At 38.8% G+C, this 20,837-nt stretch overlaps 1 pseudogene; it reads left to right on the forward strand.

The window, feature by feature from the left end:
* The first annotated feature begins 19,831 nt into the window (after positions 1–19,831).
* Positions 19,832–20,837, forward strand: part of LOC142166187 (TMV resistance protein N-like) — a 4,311-nt pseudogene continuing 3,305 nt past the window's right edge.

Here is a 20,837-nt window from a genome sequence, read left to right on the forward strand (position 1 = left end):
CGTTCACGAAGAAGAAGTCTCAGCCCCATTTTACCTTTCGAGTTCACGAGAGTACCTCCGCGGACGCGATGAAGGAAACACCAGATAACAGCTAAAGACAAAAATCAGATTTTTCTATGTTTCAAAATACCCGTAGCCTATCCGAAACTCACCCGAGCCCTCGGGGTTCCAAACCAAACATGCACACAAGTCCAAAAATATCATACGAACTCGCTCGCACGACCAAAACACCAAAATAACGCCTAGTACCTCTAAATTTAAGCACCAAATCAAATAAAATTCTCAAGAACACTTTAAAACTTCTAATTTCTCAAATGGACGTCCGAATCACATCAAATCAACTCCATTTCTCACCAAATTTCACAGACATGTCTTAAATATCATAATGAACCTGTACCGTGCTCCGAAACTAAAATACGGTCCCGATACTAATAATGCCAAATATCAATCAATTCTTAAAAATAAATAATTTTCAAACTTTTAATTTTCATCAAAAATTCATAACTCAAGCTAGGGACATCCAAATTCGATTCCGGGCATACACCCAAGTCCCATAATTCGATACAGACCTACCGGGACTGTCAAAGCACGGATCCGGGCCCGTTTACCAAAAATATTGACCGAAGTCAATTAAAATCAACTTTTAAGGCAAAAATTCTTATTTTTATTAGTTTTCAACATAAAAACTTTTCGGAAACCTGCCTGGACTGCGCACGCAAATCGAGAAGGGTAAAATGATATTTTTAAGGCTTAAGAGTGCAGATTCGAGTTCGAATATATAATATGAGCTTTTGGGTCATCACATTGTCCACCTCTAAAATAATTGTTCATCTTCGAACGGACATAGAAAAATACCTGGGCTGGTGAAAAGGTGGGGATATCTACTCCGCATATCGGACTCGGACTCCCAAGTAGCTGCCTCAATAGGCTGACCTCTCCACTACACTCGAACTGAAGGGTAACTCTTTGACCTCAATTGACGAACCTGCCGGTCTAGAATGGCCACCGGGTCCTCCTCGTAAGTCAAATCCTTGTCCAACTGGACAGAGCTGAAATCTAACACGTGGGACGGGTCACCATGATATTTCCGGAGCATAGACACATGGAATACCGGATGAACTGAGGATAAACCTGGAGGCAACGCAAGTCGATAAGCTACCTCCCCCACTTTCTCGAGGATCTCAAATGGCCTGATATACCTAGGGCTCAACTTTTCCTTCTTCCCAAATCTCATAACACCCTTCATGGGCGATACCAAAAGCAATATTCTTTCTCCAACCATGATTGCAATATCACAAACTTTACGGTCAGCATAACTCTTTTGCCTGGACTGAGCTGTACGAAGTCGATCCTGTATAATCTTGACCTTGTCCAAGGCCTCCTGAACTAAATCTGTACCTAATAACCGAGCCTCCCCCAGCTCGAACCACCCAACTGGCGACCTACACCGTCTACCATATAATGCCTCATAGGGAGCCATCTAAATGCTCGACTGGTAGATGTTATTGTAGGCAAACTCCGCTAACGGCAAAAACTGATCCCAAGAACCTCCAAAGTCAATAACACAGGCGCGGGCATATCCTCAAAGATCTGAATAGTAGCTCGGACTGCCCATCCGTCTGAGGATGAAATGTTGTGCTCAACTCAACCCGCGTACCCAACTCACACTGAACCGCCCTCCAAAAGTGTGAGGTAAACTGTGTACCTCGATTAGAAATGATAGACACAGGCACACCGTGAAGACGGATGATCTCACGAATATAAATCTCTGCCAACCGCTCCGAGGAATAGGTAACTGCCACAGGAATGAAATGTGCTGACTTAGTCAGCCTGTCCACAATGACTCAAACTGCATCGAACTTCCTCTGGGTCCATGGGAGTCCAACAACAAAGTCCATAGTGATACGCTCCCACTTACACTCAAGGATATCTAACCTCTGAAGTTAACCACCAGGTGTCTGATGCTCACACTTTATCTGCTGGCAATTTAGGCACCGAGCTACATAGGCAACTATGTCCTTCTTCATTCGCCTCCACCAATAATGCTGCCTCAAGTCCTGATACATCTTAGTGGTGCTCGGATGAATAGAATACCGGGAACTGTGGGATTTCTCAAGGATCAACTCACGAAGTCCATCCACATTAGGCACACAAATACGACCCTGCATCCTCAAAACTCCGTCATTTCCAACAGTAACCTGCTTGGCACCACCGTGCCACACCGTGTCTCTTAGGACAAATAAATGAGGATCGTCATCCTTCCGATCTCTGATGCACTCAAACAAGGAAGACCGAGTGACTGTACAAGCTCGAACACGGCTGGGCTCAGAAACATCTAACCTCATGAACTGGTTGGCCAAGGCCTGAACATCCAATGCAAGCGGTCTTTCACCAACTGGAATATATACAAGGCTACCCATACTGACTGACTTTCTACTCAAAGCATCGGCCACCACATTGGCCTTCCCTGGATGATACAATATGGTGATATCATAGTCTTTCAATAGCTCCAGCCACCTCCTCTGCCTCAAATTGAGTTCCTTCTGCTTGAACAAATACTGCAAGCTCCGATGATCAGTGAATACCTCACATGGCACGCCGTAAAGATAGTGCCTCCAAATCTTCAGCGCGTGAACAATGGCTGCCAGCTCTAGATCATGAACAGGGTAATTCTTCTCGTGAACCTTCAGCTGCCGTGAAGCATATGCAATAACCTTGCCACCCTGCATCAATACCGCACCCAGGCCAATATGAGATGCGTTACAATATACTGTATAAGATCCTGAAACTGTGGGTAACACCAATACTGGTGCCATAGTCAAAGCTGTCTTGAGCTTCTGAAAGCTCGCTTCACACTCGTCTGACCACCTGAACGGGGCACCCTTCTTGGTCAATCTGGTCAACGAGGCTGCTATGGATGAAAACCCCTCTACAAATCGACGGTAATAGCCCGCCAAACCCAAAAAACTACGGATCTTTGTAGCTGATGTAGGTCTAGGCCAGTTCTGGACTGCCTGAATCTTCTTAGGATCCACCTGAATACCCTCTACTGATACAATGTGACCCAAGAAAGCAACTGAACTAACCAAAACTCGCATTTTGAGAACTTAGCATATAACTAGCTGTCTTTCAGAGTCTGAAGAACGATCCGAAGGTGCTGCTCATGCTCCTCTCGACTGTGGGAGTAGATCAAGATATCATCAATAAACACAACCACAAAGGAATCCAAGTAGGGTTTGAACACCCGGTTCATCAAATCCATGAATGCTGCTGGGGCATTTGTCAGCCCAAATGACATCACTAGAAACTCATAATACCCTTATCGAGTCCGAAAAGCTGTCTTAGGAACATCGGATGCCCTAATCCTCAACTGATGGTAGCCAGATCTCAAATCAATCTTTGAAAATCCCTTGGCACCCTGAAGCTGATCAAATAAATCATCAATCCTCAACAATGGATATTTATTCTTGATGGTGACTTTGTTCAACTGTCGATAATCTATACACATCCTCATCGATCCATATTTCTTCTTCAGTAATAACACATGTGCACCCCAGGGCGAGACACTAGGTCTAATGAAGCCCTTATCCAGCAAATCTTGCAACTGCTCCTTCAATTCTTTCAACTCTGGCGAGGTCATGCGATATGGCGGAATGGAAATAGGCTGAGTTCCCGGAGCCAAATCAATGTAGAAATCAATATTCCTATCGGGTGGCATCCCCGGTAAGTCTGCAGGAAACACCTCTGGAAACTTACGAACAACCGGCACCGAATCTATGGAAGGAACCTCCGCACTGAAATTGCAAACATAAGCCAAATAAGCTAGACACCCCTTCTCGACCATATGCTGAGCCTTCACATAAGAGATAAACCTGCTAGCAGAATGGCCAAGATTCCCTCTCCACTCTATTCGAGGAAACCCCTGCAAGGCTAAGGTCACCGTCTTGGCGTGACAATCTAATATAGCATGATAAGGTGACAGCCAATCCATACCCAGTATGATATCAAAATCAACCATGTCGAGAAGTAGAAGATCTACACGAGTCTCAAGACTTACAATGGTGACCACACACGAATGATAAACACGATCTACAATAATAGCATCTCCCATTGGTGTGGACACATACACAGGAGCACTCAAAGAATCACGAGGCATAACCAAATAGGAAGCAAAATAGGATGACACATAGGAGTAAGTAGATCCCGGATCAAATAGAACTGAAGCATCTCTACTACAAACTGAAATAGTACCTGTGATAACAACGTCAGATGACTCAGCCTCAGGCCTGGCTGGGAAAGCATAACACCGGGGCTGGGCCCCACCACCCTGAACTACGTCCCTGGGACGACCTCTAGCTGGCTGGTCTTCACCTCTAACGGCCTGACCTCCACCTCTAACTGTCTAGCCCCTACCTCTGGCTGCCTGACCCCTGCCTCTGGCTGGCTGAGCAGGTGGTGCAGCAACTGGTGCCGAAACCATGGCACGAGAACTCTGATGCTGTGAGCTGCCCGTTGCCCGAGGGCAAAATCTGGCAATGTGCCTCGGATCACCACAAGTATAACATAACCTCGGCTGCTGTGTCTGCTGACCCTGAAACTGACCATGTCGACCTGGATAACCACCCTGATAACTCTGGAGTGGAGGTGCACTAATAGGAGCTGGTGGTGCACTATAGGCTAGCTAGTCGAAATAATGCATCTGAGGTCCACGACAACCTAAGGCACCGTGGGATGCCTGGAGCGCTGAATGAAACGGCCTAGGAGGATGGCCTCTACTAAAAGTACTCCTGCCTCTAGATGAGGCACCACTGAACTCACCAGAATGACGAGGCCTCTTGTCAGACCCCTGACCTCCTTGAGTAAGAACCATCTCGACTCGTCTGGCAACATTTGTAGCTGCCTGAAAAGAAATCTCACTCCCAGTCTCCTTAGCCATCTGCAATCTGATAGGCTGAGCAAGTCCATCAATAAACCTCATCACCCTCTCTCTCTCGATGGGAAGCATAAGAATAGCATGATGGGCCAAATCCACAACACGGGTCTTATACTAAGTAACCGTCATACCGCCCTGCTGGAGATGCTCAAACTGATGGCGACGCTCCTCTCTCAATGTGATAGGCAGAAACTTCTCTATGAAGAGCTGAGAGAACTGGTCCCAAGTAAGAGTAGGCGACCCAGCTGGTCTGGTCAACAAGTAATCTCTCCACCATTTCTTGGCGGAACCAGTCATCTGAAATGAAGCAAAATCGACCTCATTGGTCTCCACTATACCCATGTTCCGTAAAACCTCGTGACAACTGTCAAGATACTCCTGGGGGTCCTCTGAAGGAGCACCACTGAAGTGAACAGGAAAGAGCTTGGTAAACCTGTCCAATATCCATAAAGCCTTAGAAGACATAGCTGGCCCATCTCCGACCTGTGCCGCAATAACCAGCTGAACTAATTCGATTGGCTGAGCTGCTGGAGCCTGATACTGGGGAGCTATCTGCTTCGAAGCGGGAGTGGTAGGAGTCTGGGCTCCTCCTCCATACTGAGAGACTGCTGGTGCCATGGGAAATGCGCTAGTCTGGGCCACACTCTCCATAAGGCCCACCAAACGGACTAAAGCGCCCTGAAGTACTAGGGTAGCAATGTACCCCTCTGGAACCTGAGCTGGTCCGACAGGAACAGTCTGGGCTGGAACCTCCTCGTCAATCTCTATCTAAGGCTCCACTACTAGGGCTGCTGCTCGGACCCTAGGGTGAGCCCTACCCCTACCTCTGCCTCCGGCATGGCCTCGACCTCAACCTCTGCCCCGCGTAGGAGCTGGCACTGGAGGCTCTGGCTGCTGCTCAACTGAGAAAGTGGTACGTGTTCTCGCCATCTGGGAGAGAATAAGAGTAGAAGAGTTCAATCAGTATTGAGAAAGCAAAATCACACGAAAGAGAAGAATAGAAGTGAAACTTGTTCCTAAACTTCATAGCCTCTGGAAGATAAGCACAGAAGTCTCCGTAACGATCTTCCAGACTCTACTAAGCTTGCTCGTGAATCGTGAGACTTAGGCAACCTAGTGCTCTGATACCAACTGTCACGACCCAAAATTTCCCATCGACGGGACCGTGATGGCGCATAATAGTTCACTTGCCAGGCAAGCCAACGTTGGAGAATCATTAAACCAATTCCTTATTTCCATTCAGTAAATAACAATAATTAACTAAAATAAAATATAATAAGTGCGGAATATCATAAAACTGTATTAACTACTACCACCCGGATCTGGAGTCACAATTCACGAGCATTCTAGAATTTATTACAAGTAATAATCTGAAAGAAATATAACTGTCTGAATGAAAGAAAACAGTAGGACATAAAAAGATAAACGGGGACTACAAGGTGTATGAACGCCGACAGATCTACCTTGAGTCTCCGGACAGCGGACCAATAGCAAATCTGGATCAACCTAAGCCAGTATCAAAATCTGCACAGAAAGAGCAGAGTGCAACATCAGTACAACCGACCCCATGTACTGGTAAGTATCGAGCCTAACATCGACGAAGTAGTGACGAGGCTAAGGCAAGGCACCTATAATCAACCTGTACAATTTAACAGTGTATACGCAAATAATAGGAATGAAGAACTAAACAGGAAATGTAGGGAGGGGAGACATACTGAGGGGAATACAAGATAAAGAACTACAATAGAATAATCATCGGAGCAGTCAATATACCATGAATCAACATGAATAGTGAATACAGTAAAGAAAAATGTACGACATCACCCTTCGTGCTTTTACTCTCGATCTAACCATAAAATTAATAGAAACGGCATGGCATCACCCTTCGTGCTTTTACTCTCATATCATGGCACGACATCACCCTTCGTGCATTAACACTCACAATATGGAACGACATCACCGTTTGTGCATTAATACTCACAATATGGCACGACATCACCCTTTGTGCATTAACACTCTCCCTTACCATAATGCAATGCATAAATAATAACAGGGAGATAGAATAACAAGTACAAACCTTACTTCAACATTTGGTTCCATAATATCAATCTCAACTTGAAATAAAAACTCAATTATCACCAGAAAATTCCGTAAACATGATAAGAACGATAATTTGAACAACACTAGTATAACACGTAGTAATTTGGCATAGGAATGAGACAATATGAGAAAAACAGAGAAACCTGGAAAAACAGATAAATTAGCGGCGCATAGGTACTCGTCACCTGACATATAACACCGCTCACATGAATTTTATTTAGCATTTAATCTAAGGTTCCTAATTCTCTCATGTCAGGGTTAGACACAACACTTACCTCGCTCCGAAGGCCACTTAATTCTCAATCACAGCTTTTCCTTTCGAATTCACCTCCAAACCACTCGTATCTATTCAAAAATGACTAAATAATATCAAATTTTTCTAAAGGAATCAATTATATTGCACAAATTAAATTTTCCAAATTTTCCTCCAAAAAGTCGAAAAATCGACCCCGGGTCCGCTTGGCCAAAACCCGAGTTTCAGACCAAAATCCTTTTACCCATTCACCCCTGAGCCCGAATATATAATTAGTTTTGGAATTCGACCTCAAATTGAGGTCTAAATCCCCAAATTTCCGAAATCCCTAATTCTACCATGAAAACTCTAGATTTTAGGTTGAAATTTCAAGAAATGTAATGGGTAATTGAAAGAAAATGGTTTAGAATCATTTAAAAAAAATTTGGGGAAGGAATGACTCTTGAAAAATCATCCCTCACCGTTTGGTTTTTGAGAAAAATGAGTTTTTTGGAAAAAATCCCATTTTGGATTCTGTTAAGTGTTGGGCGACAATGTGCATCGCGTTCGCGGGGCCACTGTCGCGTTCGCGAACGGTTCTGCCTACCAAGCCTTCGCGTTCGCAAGACGCAGCTCACGTTCGCGATGGTTACTCCCCCTGGCCTTCGTGTTCGCGAGACGTTGCTCGCGTTCATGATGAAGGAACGACCAAGGCCCCCCCAGGTCCCCACGTGCTTCGCGTTCGCATTGAGCCGGTCGCGTTCGTGAAGGGTAAATCCCCTATCACTTCGCGTTCGCGACCAGGCCTTCGCGTTCGCAAAGAAGAAGTCTCAGCCTCATCATATTATTCTTCGCGTTCGCGAGAGGACCTTCGCGAACGCGAAGAAGGATATGACAGACACCAGAATCTACAGAAAACCAGATTTTCGGGGTTCCAAACCAAACATGCACACAAGTCCAAAAATATTATACGAACTTGATCGCGCGAACAATTCGCCAAAATAACACCTAGAACTCTAAATTTAAGCACCAAATCAAATGAAATTCTCAAGAACACTTTAAAACTTCTAATTTCTCAACTGGACGTCCAAATCACGTCAAATCAACTCCATTTCTCACCAAATTTTACAGACATGTCTTAAATATCATAATGAACCTGTACCGGGCTCCGGAACTAAAATACAGACCCGATACTAACAATGTCAAATATCAATCAATTCTTAAAAACAAATAATTTTCAAACTTTTAATTTTCATCAAAAATTCATAACTCAAGCTAGGGACCTCCAAATTCGATTCTAGGCATACGCCCAAGTCCCATAATTCGATACAGACCTACCGAGACCATCAAAGCATGGATCCGGGCCCGTTTACCAAAAATATTAACCAAAATCAACTAAAATCAATTTTTAAGGCAAAACTTCTTATTTTCATTAGTTTTCAACATAAAAGCTTTCCGGAAACCTGCCCGGACTGTGCACGCAAATCGAGGAGGGTAAAAATGAGATTTTTAAGTCTTAAAAGTGTAGATTCGAGTTCTAAAACATAAGATGACCTTTTGGGTCATCACAAGTTATTGAAGGAGTTTCCACTTATTCTCTTCTTCTTTTTCATTTTTTGTCATATGGCAACTTTATATTTTGAAAAAATTAAACTGTAAGTATTTACTATTTTGCACAAATTATAAGTACCAAATATATATATATATATATATATATATATATATATATATATATATATATATAAATTTATCTAGGATTTGCATAATTATAAAACAAAAAAAGTTCTTAAAAAAAGATTGAGTAGGAATATAATTGAGTAGGATATAAGACCCCGTAAAAATTTCCTAATGATTTAAGTTTTTAAAGTGCGCCAACGGTATCTGGCAATAAAGTATTTGAGTATTAAAGGAGACCTATGGGATAGAGCCACATAATGTTGAATTGATAATGTATGTTTAAGGTGTGTTGGAACATACTAAGGAGTTTTGGGAATGGCAAGAACTTGTGTGGAATAAGTTGGACACATTAAGTGAAAAGGATGTTTTAATTGGCAGAAGACCCAAATTCAAATGAATATAACTCCCTCAATATAATAACTTAGGTGGTGATATACCTATCAAATTAAAGCTCTTTGCGTCTAGTTTCCAATGCATTAAACCTCTCATCATTTGGATATGTATACAGAATGTTATGGCCATTTTACTTGACCTGTGTCATATGCGCGGCCAAATCTACGGCCGCGCATATTTGAGAGTTTCTGCCTCCAATCCGCGGCCGCACACGTAGGAACCCATTTAAATACCCCAAGGCCGGGTAGAGTGAGAGGTAAGTCATTTCTTTGAGTTAGGGCTTGCATTTCAAAGGGAATCCGTCCAACACCTCCCTCCCATGATCCAAGGTAATGTTTTTGGAATAATTTTGAGTTGATTACTACTCCTAAATACTTGTATTAACAAGGATTAATTTTGAAGATACATAGATTTTCATTTAAATCCCCGAATTGGTCAAGAACAGTACAAGTTGGGATTCTTAAGAGTTTCACTATAAGAGGTATGTCTACCATCTCTAACTAATCTATGGTGATTATTTATGTACGAAATATGTGTTAGGACTTATGGGATGGTGATTGGAAGAAATAAGTGCCCAACCTAGGTGTGTTGGTATTGTAGAGATTGTAAAATGAACTAATTGATAAGGTTTGTGAGTTGGGAGTGAATTATTGGGCATGTATGTGCTAAGGAAAGTTGTGGATGACCTAGAGATGATTGTGAGATTAATCATTTGTGTGGAAGGTGATTGTTGGATGAAGAAACACCATTAATAGAGGTAGTAAAATGCTATGTACTCTAGGTGTTTGATAAAATTCCTAAATAATCAAAAATCTGGAAATTTATTATTAATATTGGTGCAATTGTGTTTCATTGTTGTAGATTGAAATTTGTTTAGTGTGGTGGACCATCGTAGTATTATTAAGGGGCCAATTTCAGATTTGAGCTGTCCGGAGGTGGCTTCACTCGCGAAGATCATTTAAAGCATTGATTTAGTTTCGTCGTGGTAAGTATCTTGCCTAACCTCGAGTGGGGGAATTATTCCTTAGGCATTGAGTCTTATGTGGAAATTGTGCAATTGAAAACCATGTACGTGAGGTGACGATTACGTACTTGGTTTATATGTGCAAATTATATCGGTTGAAATTTGTAGACGTCCTTCTTAAGTATTAAGTTGGAAAATTGTTGTAACTTATTAAATCTATTATTGTCATGTCTCGTTCCTTGTTTGTCGGGATTGTTTTTATATGATAATTTGGTGTGATTGCGACTTGACTTTTATGTGAACTCTGTGTTTGTTTGAGTTGCCATTTTTTATGGAAATTACTTTCATTATTGATTTTATCTATAGATAATTTAAATGGAAAATTTAGTTAATAAGATGAATAAATCGATTTATTTCCTGAAGTTGATATTATCTGGGCGGAGCGATAAGGGTAGCTATAGGAGTGATAAGGGTGGCAATAGGAGCGATAAGGGTGGCTATTGTCAGGGACGATATGTGATGATGTGGGGTTGTGGTGTTGATGATTTTTATGTGATGTTGTGATTTTTCTTGTGTTTATTTTTATGCCTTGTGCAATTGCTCTTGTTGATAGTAAATTGATAACAATCTGTTTTATGTTGAAATTGAGAACCTGTGGCTATTGCCATGCGGATTATAAATTAAAATGTGGGCACGAGATACCGTGAGTAAATAATGATATAAAATATGGGTACAAGGTGATGTGATGAAATGGTAATGATATTTGGCACGTGAATTGTCCGCGCAGTTGTCATATGAAATGAGGGCACGAGGTGTCGGGAAAATATGATGATTTAATTATGGGCACGAGGTGCCGTGAAAATATGAAAATGGACTGAGACACGTGTTTACGAAAAATATGAAAATGGGCTGAGACCCATATTTTTATGATTATGAAATGAGGTGTCACATGGTGACTTTTTAATTGAAAGAATTATATTCAAAATATTTATTTGGAAGGATTTTTACTTAGAAAGTATTATATGAAAGAATTGTATTTGAAAGATATTTATTCGAGGAAATTATATTTGAAAAGCTTTACTGAAAGAATTATATTTGAAAAATAATTATTTCAGAAAATTATATTTAAAAGAGAGTTATCTGGAAGAATTATATGTGAAAGACTTGATTTAATTGAGTGCAATTGTGTTTATTAATTGTTGAGTGATATTAATGGTATTCTTGTTGTCTGTTGTGCATATAACTGGTTGCTTTATCCTGCCCTTATTATTATTTGTTTCCTATTATTTCGTATATTATATTGCACAGATTATTAGGCTAGTAAGTGTCTTGAGTGTACCTCGTCTCTACTCCATTGAGGTTAGTCTTGATTATTATGGCACGTGAGTTGTCCGCGCAGGATATTATAGCTTCTGCACATTATTGTGCAGAGCCAGGTATTGAAGATAACAGACTTGAGCGGAGTTAAAGAGGGATCGTAAGGATTTAAGGTAGCGCTGTTTGGTCGTCAGAGTCCCTTGGAGTCTTTTTATTTCATTGTACTGTTAACTTGTAATCAAACAGTATTGTATATTCAGTCCTCGTGATCATTCTATGCATCAAGTTAGAGTTCGTGACTCAGTAATACCAGTCTTGGGAGGCTGTATATCATAATTTTTTTCGCTGTTAGTTTTGATTACTTTTAAAAATAATGGCTTCAAAACGTAATTGAAATCAACTTACCTAGTCTTAGAGGCTAGGTGCCATCACGACGCCTGTGGTGGGATTTTGGGTCGTGACAAGTTGGTATCAGAGCTCTAGGTTCATAGGTACTACGAGTCACGAACGAGTTTAGTAGAGTCTTGCGGATCGGTACGGAAACGTCTGTACTTATCTTCGAGAGGCTACAGAGCTAGTAGGAAAAATCTCCGCTTCTTTCATTCTTTATTGTGCGGTGTTTATTCAACTTGAATCATATGTCTTATGTTCTTTTGCATCTACCCGTGTATGAAATTGGGCACTCGGTATCAGCTATGCGCTAACGGTTCGTGATATTACATAGGGATTATAAGGGAGACATGGTTGCTCAACCATTGTTATAACATGTCGTCCAGATCGAGGGTGCGGAAGTATTGAGAGATCATTCAGTTGTGCACATGAGGGTGCAACAGATTCTGACATCTGGTTGATAAGTATGATCTTGAGAAGGTTTAATTAATTGCCTAATTGTCACAATCGTGGTAGGTTCACGAGGTAGATGTAGATCTGAAGATAGTTGGTGGTATTAGAGACTATGTAGTTCGTACATGATTTCTATTTAGCGAAGGGTACATACTAGCAGCCAAGGCACTCGAGGAAGCAATTTTATCTGTCACGAGGATGACATGCGCCCAATAAATGGCTTGATGTGTCTTATGATTGGTGTTGAACAAGCGATGAAGGTTAGTATTGTGGATCATCAGACTGTGTCGTATGGCTTCGCGCCAAGTGAGGGAAGTCCATTATCAACGATCAGATTGCGGGGTCATGTGTTATATCAGTTTTGGCCTAAGATGTATACACGTGGCATTGAAAGGGTCTCCAAAACTTGTATATAATTAAGAGCTGAGATTTGTATGAAATGGTTTTAGGAATTGCAGTATTCCCACGTTCCTTAATAATTCTACACTTCAGTATCAGTAGGGTCACGAAAATAATTTCAGAATACTCGGAGTGCTCCAGTAAGTTCTTTTAATGCACCACCGACACAGGGTTCCTATAATGGTTATTCCAGTTATCTAGCATAGACTCAGTATGAGCAGCCAAACCTGCAGAGGGTTTGTTATCAGTGTGGTGATACTAGGCACATCATGGGACATTGTCCCAGACTTGAGAGAGGCAGATTTCAACAGAATACTCAGGCACAAGTTCTATTCCAGTTACTACCCCACATGCACAACCAGTTAGGGGTGAAGGACAGGCGGGTAGAGGGTGCCCTAGAGGGGGAGACACAACTCGTTGATAGAGTTGTTCTGGTGTGGCTGAAGCCACTACACCAGGTGGTGTCGCTACAGGTATGATCCTGATCTGTTATAAAATGATATATTCCTTAATTTGATTCGGTTCTGAATTTTGAGGCGAGTCCTCCTATTATGCTCCGCTTATGGATGAGCTTCGTAACTTTGTGACACACTTATATGTTATCCTTGTTGGGGAGATTTGATGATGTTAGCCCGTGTCTATCATTTTTTTATTTTGTGCACCATTGAGGGCTATAAGTCCAAAAGTAATTTTATTATTCACTACAGTGGGTTTTGATGTGATTTCAGAATAATTGATTTCAATTTTATGAATTATATGCCCTACCGAGACGAGGGTTCATTATGTGTTATGAAAACTGTTTACGAAATTTATTAAAGAAAAGAAAGAATGGAAAAAATCTCAGTTGGCACAATGTGCAAAATACTTGTGATTCGGAGTTGAGGACGAGATCCTCACATTTTTATATGATGTGAAATATTTAAATTGGGCTACAAGCCGCGGTGAAAGTTATATAAGGACGAGGTCCTTGTGGTGAAAAATATTTATGAGTTTAAATTCTCCCTTTGTGAAATTAAATTTGTACTATAGTATTAATAGGGAGTCATGCCAGTTAGGCTTATTTGATAATTTTGTATGTATTTTCTGTGCATATTTAGCCATATTCGTTCTGTAAATATTAAGTTTTAGCCTACGAGATGAGTGCCCAAGTGGCGTTAAATGTGACTCGTTAATTCAGGTGAATAATTATGAGGTCTTCATGCCTCGCGTGTTGCTGTCAATGTTGTGAACAATTTGAAATGAGATTTTGGTTAATATAAGATTAATTGAGGATGCTGGAATTAATTATGAACAATTATTATGACCAGAGATGTGATAATGGCATACATATAATGTGTGTGTAGGCATGAAATTGCTACTTGAGACTAACACAGTGTGTTAATATAGGAAATTAGGCCTTATGAAATCTGAAGGAAATAGGCCAAACTATGAGTAGGATGTTTCCCTATTATTGTCCTCCATGTATTCGGTGTTTCATGTATCTGTGTTGAAAAAAGTAGTTGGAGACCCGACACTCATTGTTCCGGTTGAGACTATTGAGGTTAATGAGAACTTGGCTTATGAAGATATTCCAATTTCTAATATTGATCGGCAAGTCCGAAAGTTGAGAAATAAAGAAATTTCCTCCGTGAAAGTGTTATGGCAAAACCAGCAGGTTGAATAGACCATTTGGGAAGTCGAGTAAGAAATGAAGAAGAAGTACCCTCATTTGTTTGAATAGTTATGTATTTATAAATTGTGTTATACGAAAATGCTAAAAGTTACCTTCTATGAATTATGTATCAACCGTATAGCTGATGTTGAAGATGTTCCTTTTTGGTAGTATACTGCTCGTGAGGTCACGGTTGGCATTGTCTTAATGTTATATTGCGTCGCTGGTTCATGTATATGTTGTTAGGACTGGTTTTGGTGATTCTCTGGCAGGTGGTTAGGTCCAATTGCAGAGGACACTCTGCCAAAATTTCTAAAACATTTGGGAGTTAGCCAAATTTTGGGGCCTTAAAGAAGTTGAAATGTTGGAAGAATATCTAAGACCTATGTGAAGTCAAGAACGATTAAAGATGGTGGTTAAGGTGAAAGGAGGATAATATTGTTCCTAATAATGACTTGTAAAACATTCGAGGACGAATGATCCTAAGTGGGGGAGAATGTAAGACCCCGTAAAAATTCCCTAATGATTTAAGTTTTTAAAGTGCGCCAACGGTATCTGGCAATAATGTATTTGAGTATTAAAGGAGACCTATGGGATAGAGCCACATCATGTTGAATTGATAATGTATGTTTAAGGTATGTTGGAACATACTAAGGAGTTTTGGTAATGACAAGAACTTGTGTGGAACAAGTTGGACACATTAAGTAGAAAGGATGTTTCAATTGGCACAAGACCCAACTTCAAATGAATAGAACTCACTCAATATAATGACTTATGTGGTTATCTACCTATCAAATTAAATCTCTTTGCGTCTAGTTTCCAATGCATCAAACCGTTCGTCATTTGGATATGTATACAGAACGTTATGGCCATATTACTGGACCTGTGTCATATGCGCGGCCAGATGCGCGGCCAAATCCGCGGCCGCGCATATTTGAGAGTTTCTGCCTCCAATCCGCGGCCAATCCACAGCCAGATCCATGGTCGCGCACGTACGAACCCATTTAAATACCCCAAGGCTGGGTAGAGTGAGAGGTAAGTCATTTCTTTAAGCTAGGGCTTGCATATCAAAGGGAATCCGTCCAACACCTCCCTCTCATGATCCAAGGTAATGTTTTTGGAGTAATTTTTAGTTGATTACTACTCCTAAATACTTGTATTAACAAGGATTAATCTTGAAGATCCATAGATTTCCATTTAAATCCCCAAATTGGTCAAGAACACTACAAGTTGGGATTCTCAAGAGTTTCACTATAAGAGATATGTGTACCATCTATAACTAATCTATGGTGATTATTTATGTATGAAATATGTGTTAGGACTTATGGGATGGTGATTGGAAGAAATAAGTTCCCAACCTAGGTGTGTTGGTATTGTAGAGATTGTAAAATGAATTAATTGACAAGATTTGTGGGTTGAAAGTGAATTATTGGGCATGTATGTGCTAAGGGAAGTTGTGGATGACCTAGAGATGATTTTGAGATCAATCATTCGTGTGGAAGGTGATTGTTGGATGAAGAAACACCATTAATAGAGGTAGTAAAATGCTATGTACTCTAGGTGTTTGATAAAATACCTAAATAACCAAAAATCTGGAAATTTGTTATTAATATTGGTGCAATTGTGTTTCATTGTTGTAGATTGAAATTTGTTTAGTGTGGTGGACCATCATAGTATTATTAAGGGGCCAATTTCAGATTTGAGCTGTCTAGAGGTGGCTTCACTCGCGAAGATCATTTAAAGCATTGATTTAGTTTCATCGTGGTAAGTATCTTGCCTAACCTTGAGTGGGAGAATTATTCCTTAGGCATTGAGTCTTATGTGGAAATTGTATAATTGAAAACCATGTACGTGAGGTGACGAGTACGTACTTGGTTTATATGTGAAAATTATATCGGTTGAAATTTGTAGACGTCCTTCTTAAGTATTAAGTTGGAAAATTGTTGTAACTTATTAAATCCATTATTGTCATGTCTCGTTCCTTGTTTGTCGGGGTTATTTTTATATGATAATTTGGTGTGATTGCCACTTGACTTTTATGTGAACTCTGTGTTTGTTTGAGTTGCCATTTTTTTATGAAAATTACTTTCATTATTGATTTTACCTATAGATAATTTAAATGGAAAATTTAGTTAATAAGATGAATAAATCGATTTATTTCCTGAAGTTGTGATTTAAAAGAAGTGTTGTTCCTGGATGAATTACTTGTCAGTTCATGTTATTGAAAATTTAGTATTGAATTATAAAGGCCGTAAATTTTATTGAGTTAAAGTCTTGAGCATATTGTGTAGTAAATTGGATAATTCTTGGCATATATTTAATCATCTGCTTGTCGTGCCTAAATCCTTGTTGCTGACTCTGTTGTTATATGACAATGTGATGTGATTGTTATTTGATTATTTATGAAATTTCGTGAATTTGCTGGTTTGATAATTATTGGAATTTAATTTAATTTTGGATTTTTTTCTCTGCAAACAATTAATTAAATGAGCTTAAGAAGAGGCATTTCACTGTTGTTGTATGTGTTGGAATATTGTCTGGGCGGAGCGATAAGGGTGGCTATAGGAGCGATAAGGGTGGATATTGATATTGTCTGGGCAGAGCGATAAGGGTGGCTATAGGAGTGATAAGGGTGGCTATTGTCAGGGACGATATGTGATGATGTGGGGTTGTGGTGTTGATGATTTTTATGTGATGTTGTGATTTTTCTTGTGTTTATTTTTATGCCTTGTGCAATTGGTCTTGTTGATAGTAAATGATAACAATCTATTTTATGTTGAAATTGAGAACCCGTGGCTATTGCCAGGCGGATTATAAATTAAAATGCGGGCACGAGATGCCGTGAGTAAATAATGATATGAAATATGGGCACGAGGTGATGTGATGAATGGTAATGATATTTGGCACGTGAATTATCCGTACAGTTGTGAGATGAAATGAGGGCACGAGGCCTGGGAAATATGATGATTTAATTATGGGCACGAGGTGCCGTGGAAATATGAAAATGGGCTGAGACCCGTGTTTACGAAAAATATGAAAATGGGCTGAGACCCGTATTTTTATGATTATGAAATGAGGTGTCACATGGTGACTTTTTAATTGAAAGTATTATATTCAAAATATTTATTCGGAAGAAATTTTACTTAGAAAGTATTATATGAAAGAATTGTATTTGAAAGATATTTATTCGAGGAAATTATATTTGAAAAGATTTATTGAAAGAATTAGATTTGAAATATAATTATTTCAGAAAAATATATTTAAAAGAGAGTTATCTGGAATAATTATATGTGAAAGACATTTATTTGAAAGACTTGATTTAATTGGGTGTAATTGTGTTTATTAATTGTTGAGTGATATTAATGGTATTCTTGTTGTCTGTTGTGCATATAACTGATTGCTTTATCCTGCCCTTATTATTATTTGTTTCCTATTATTTCGTATATTATATTGCACAGATTATTAGGCTAGTGAGTGTCTTGAGTGTACCTCGTCTCTACTCCATTGAGGTTAGTCTTGATACTTATTGGGTACCGACCGTGGCGTACTCATACTACACTTCTGCACATTTTTGTGCAGAGCCAGGTATTGAAGATAACAGACTTGAGCGGAGTTAAAGCGGGATCGTGAGGATTCAAGGTAGAGCTGCTTGGTCGTCGCAGTCCCTTGGAGTCTTTTTATTTCATTGTACTGTTAACTTGTAATCAAACAGTATTATATATTCGATCCTCGTGATCATTCTATGTATCCAGTTAGAGTTCGTGACTCAGTACTACCAGTCTTGGGAGGTTGTATATCGTAATTATTTTCGCTATTAGTTTTGATTAAACTTAAAAAAAATGGCTTCAAAATGTAATTGAAATCGGCTTACCTAGTCTTAGAGACTAGGTGCCATCACGACGCCTATGGTGGGATTTTGGGTCGTGATATAGGAATACTTTCAGATTATGTTAGTCCTTTTAGATTTCATATGAATTTTTTGGATCTTAAGTTTTGCTCTAGAATATTGTATGTCAAGATATTATTTTGTTAAGGAATATAATTGTATTCCTAATATTGAAAAATATAAATATATGATAGATAAAGCTTCTTTTGAATAAGTATCTTAATTGACTTCAAAGTCTTAATACAAGGATTCGTAAATATAGTTTGTAATAACATACTTTAAATAAGGAAAGAATATTTATAAATTAAAATTTTAATTAATTTTAAAGTCCTAAATTGTAGGAATTTTTTTTACATAGTTCAAATAAGGAAGGATTTAGTAATTATGATTTTAGTTATTTTTAATATCCTAAATATTAGGAAAAAATTATTAAATGACTATTTTATCCGGTGTAAAACTCTATGTTTAAAGGGTAAAAAAGGCGAACAACATTTAGCTAAGGATTTTCGTACTTTTAATATAGTATAGATAGATAGATATAGATATAGATAAATAGATTTGGTTTGCATTTATCGTTTAGGTTTGATACCAGCTAATCCCTTGCTCCTCCAAATTTAAGTCTCGTGATGCTTTATTCATTTCTTTTGACATTTTCAAAACAAAATAACAAAAGATTGTCTAAGTTTTGATTGTTATTTTAATTTAATTGTATGCTAATAGGAGCCAGCTATTCTTTTTTGAGTACCTTTCTAAAATAAGTAAACTAGCAAAACATTGGTTAAGAGTCAACTATTATAAAAAAAATAAAAAGTACAAAATAAACATAAAAGATACTAATTACATACAATTTTATAATCTAGTGTGAACTATTACTCCTATCATTCATTTTTAGTTTGGCACAATAAGAATGTCGTTTTGTAGTTAATAACATGCAAATTATAAAAGTAGCATGAGATCGATTAGAAAAGGTAAAATATTGTTAAAATATTTCATATCCTTGTTCACATGTAGGTTAATATATACAAATTATTTAAATTTCAAGTCTTAACTGTTAATAGTAAAACTATTGAGATTGTACTTTTCTTGGCACGTACGGTAAAAAGATACCAAACGTCTAAAATTTGTCACTTTCAATTCTCCTATTTTCCAAAGTAAAATACACTCCTTTATCAAAGGATCACTAATAAAAAAAAAAAAAAAAAAAAAAAAAATCGACCTCAAAGAAGGAAAGAATTTCTTTTTCAAAATGTTTGGTCAATTATAACAAGAAGAAAAGAATAAGGTCCTCTTCTAGCTGAGAAGTGATGTTGCTAAAGAATCAAGAACAAAGATATTTAATGATGTGATAGTAATTATATTCTTTTTTAACTATAAAAGATTACGGTGAGATGAATATGGTTCCTCCGTCTTTAATCAGAAATTTTGCATTCAAGAGTACGAAAAAATATTCATAGGAAACGCTTCTCTCTTTAATAAGTGTGTGCTTTTACAGCTGTGAAGTTTTTCTCAAGTGTATGTGACAGTAATGTCTTTTTGTTCTTAGACGCATATGCTTTTACAGCTAAGAAGTTTCTACTAAGTCTACAATTTATTCTTCTATTTGAACTGTTAAGGGAAAAAGCTATGTTTGTGCTTTGGAGCAATTCAATTGGGATAGGTAGACTCTTTCTTTGTAGCTTCATCTACTTGTACTTTTAGCTGTCCATTGTGTATACACAGTGGAGTATTGATACAGGGGGTGGTCTTTGACTGAATTTCCTTCTATTAAAGTTCAAAGAAAACCCATTACCAATAATTCTATGGAGTAGAGCCCATCTCATACAAACTTTTTTTATTTGAAGTGCCAGTAGCTAGTAGTTTATTTATTCTCTCCTATTATCATTACATGATCACTTACTACAACTACAATTTATCCATATACATGTTTTTTTCTTTTCAGATAATTAACTGAATCAATGACATCATCTTCTGCTTCTGCGCATACTTCACAGTTTCCTCGATGGAAATACAAAGTCTTTCTAAGTTTTAGAGGTGAAGATACTCGAAGAATATTTACAGGTCACCTCTTCAAAGGCTTGGAAAACAGTGGAATATTCACGTTTCAAGATGATAAAAGGCTAGAGCATGGCTCATCAATATCAGATGAACTCTTAAAAGCTATCGAACAGTCTCAAGTTGCTATCGTCGTTTTCTCAAAGAATTATGCAACATCGAGGTGGTGCTTAGAAGAGCTAGTGAAGATCATGGAATGCAAGGATCAATGTGGACAGACTGTCATGCCGATCTTCTATGAAGTGGATCCATCACATGTTCGGTACCAGAGGGAGAGCTTTGCTGAAGCCTTTGACAAACATGAAACAAGCTATAAGGATGATGATGAAGGAATGCAGAAGCTCCAAAGATGGAGGATTGCTCTAACTAGAGCCGCAAATCTAAAAGGAT

Source organism: Nicotiana tabacum, chromosome 11 (genome assembly GCF_000715075.1).
Source record: "Nicotiana tabacum cultivar K326 chromosome 11, ASM71507v2, whole genome shotgun sequence".
Classification (NCBI taxonomy): domain Eukaryota; kingdom Viridiplantae; phylum Streptophyta; class Magnoliopsida; order Solanales; family Solanaceae; genus Nicotiana; species Nicotiana tabacum.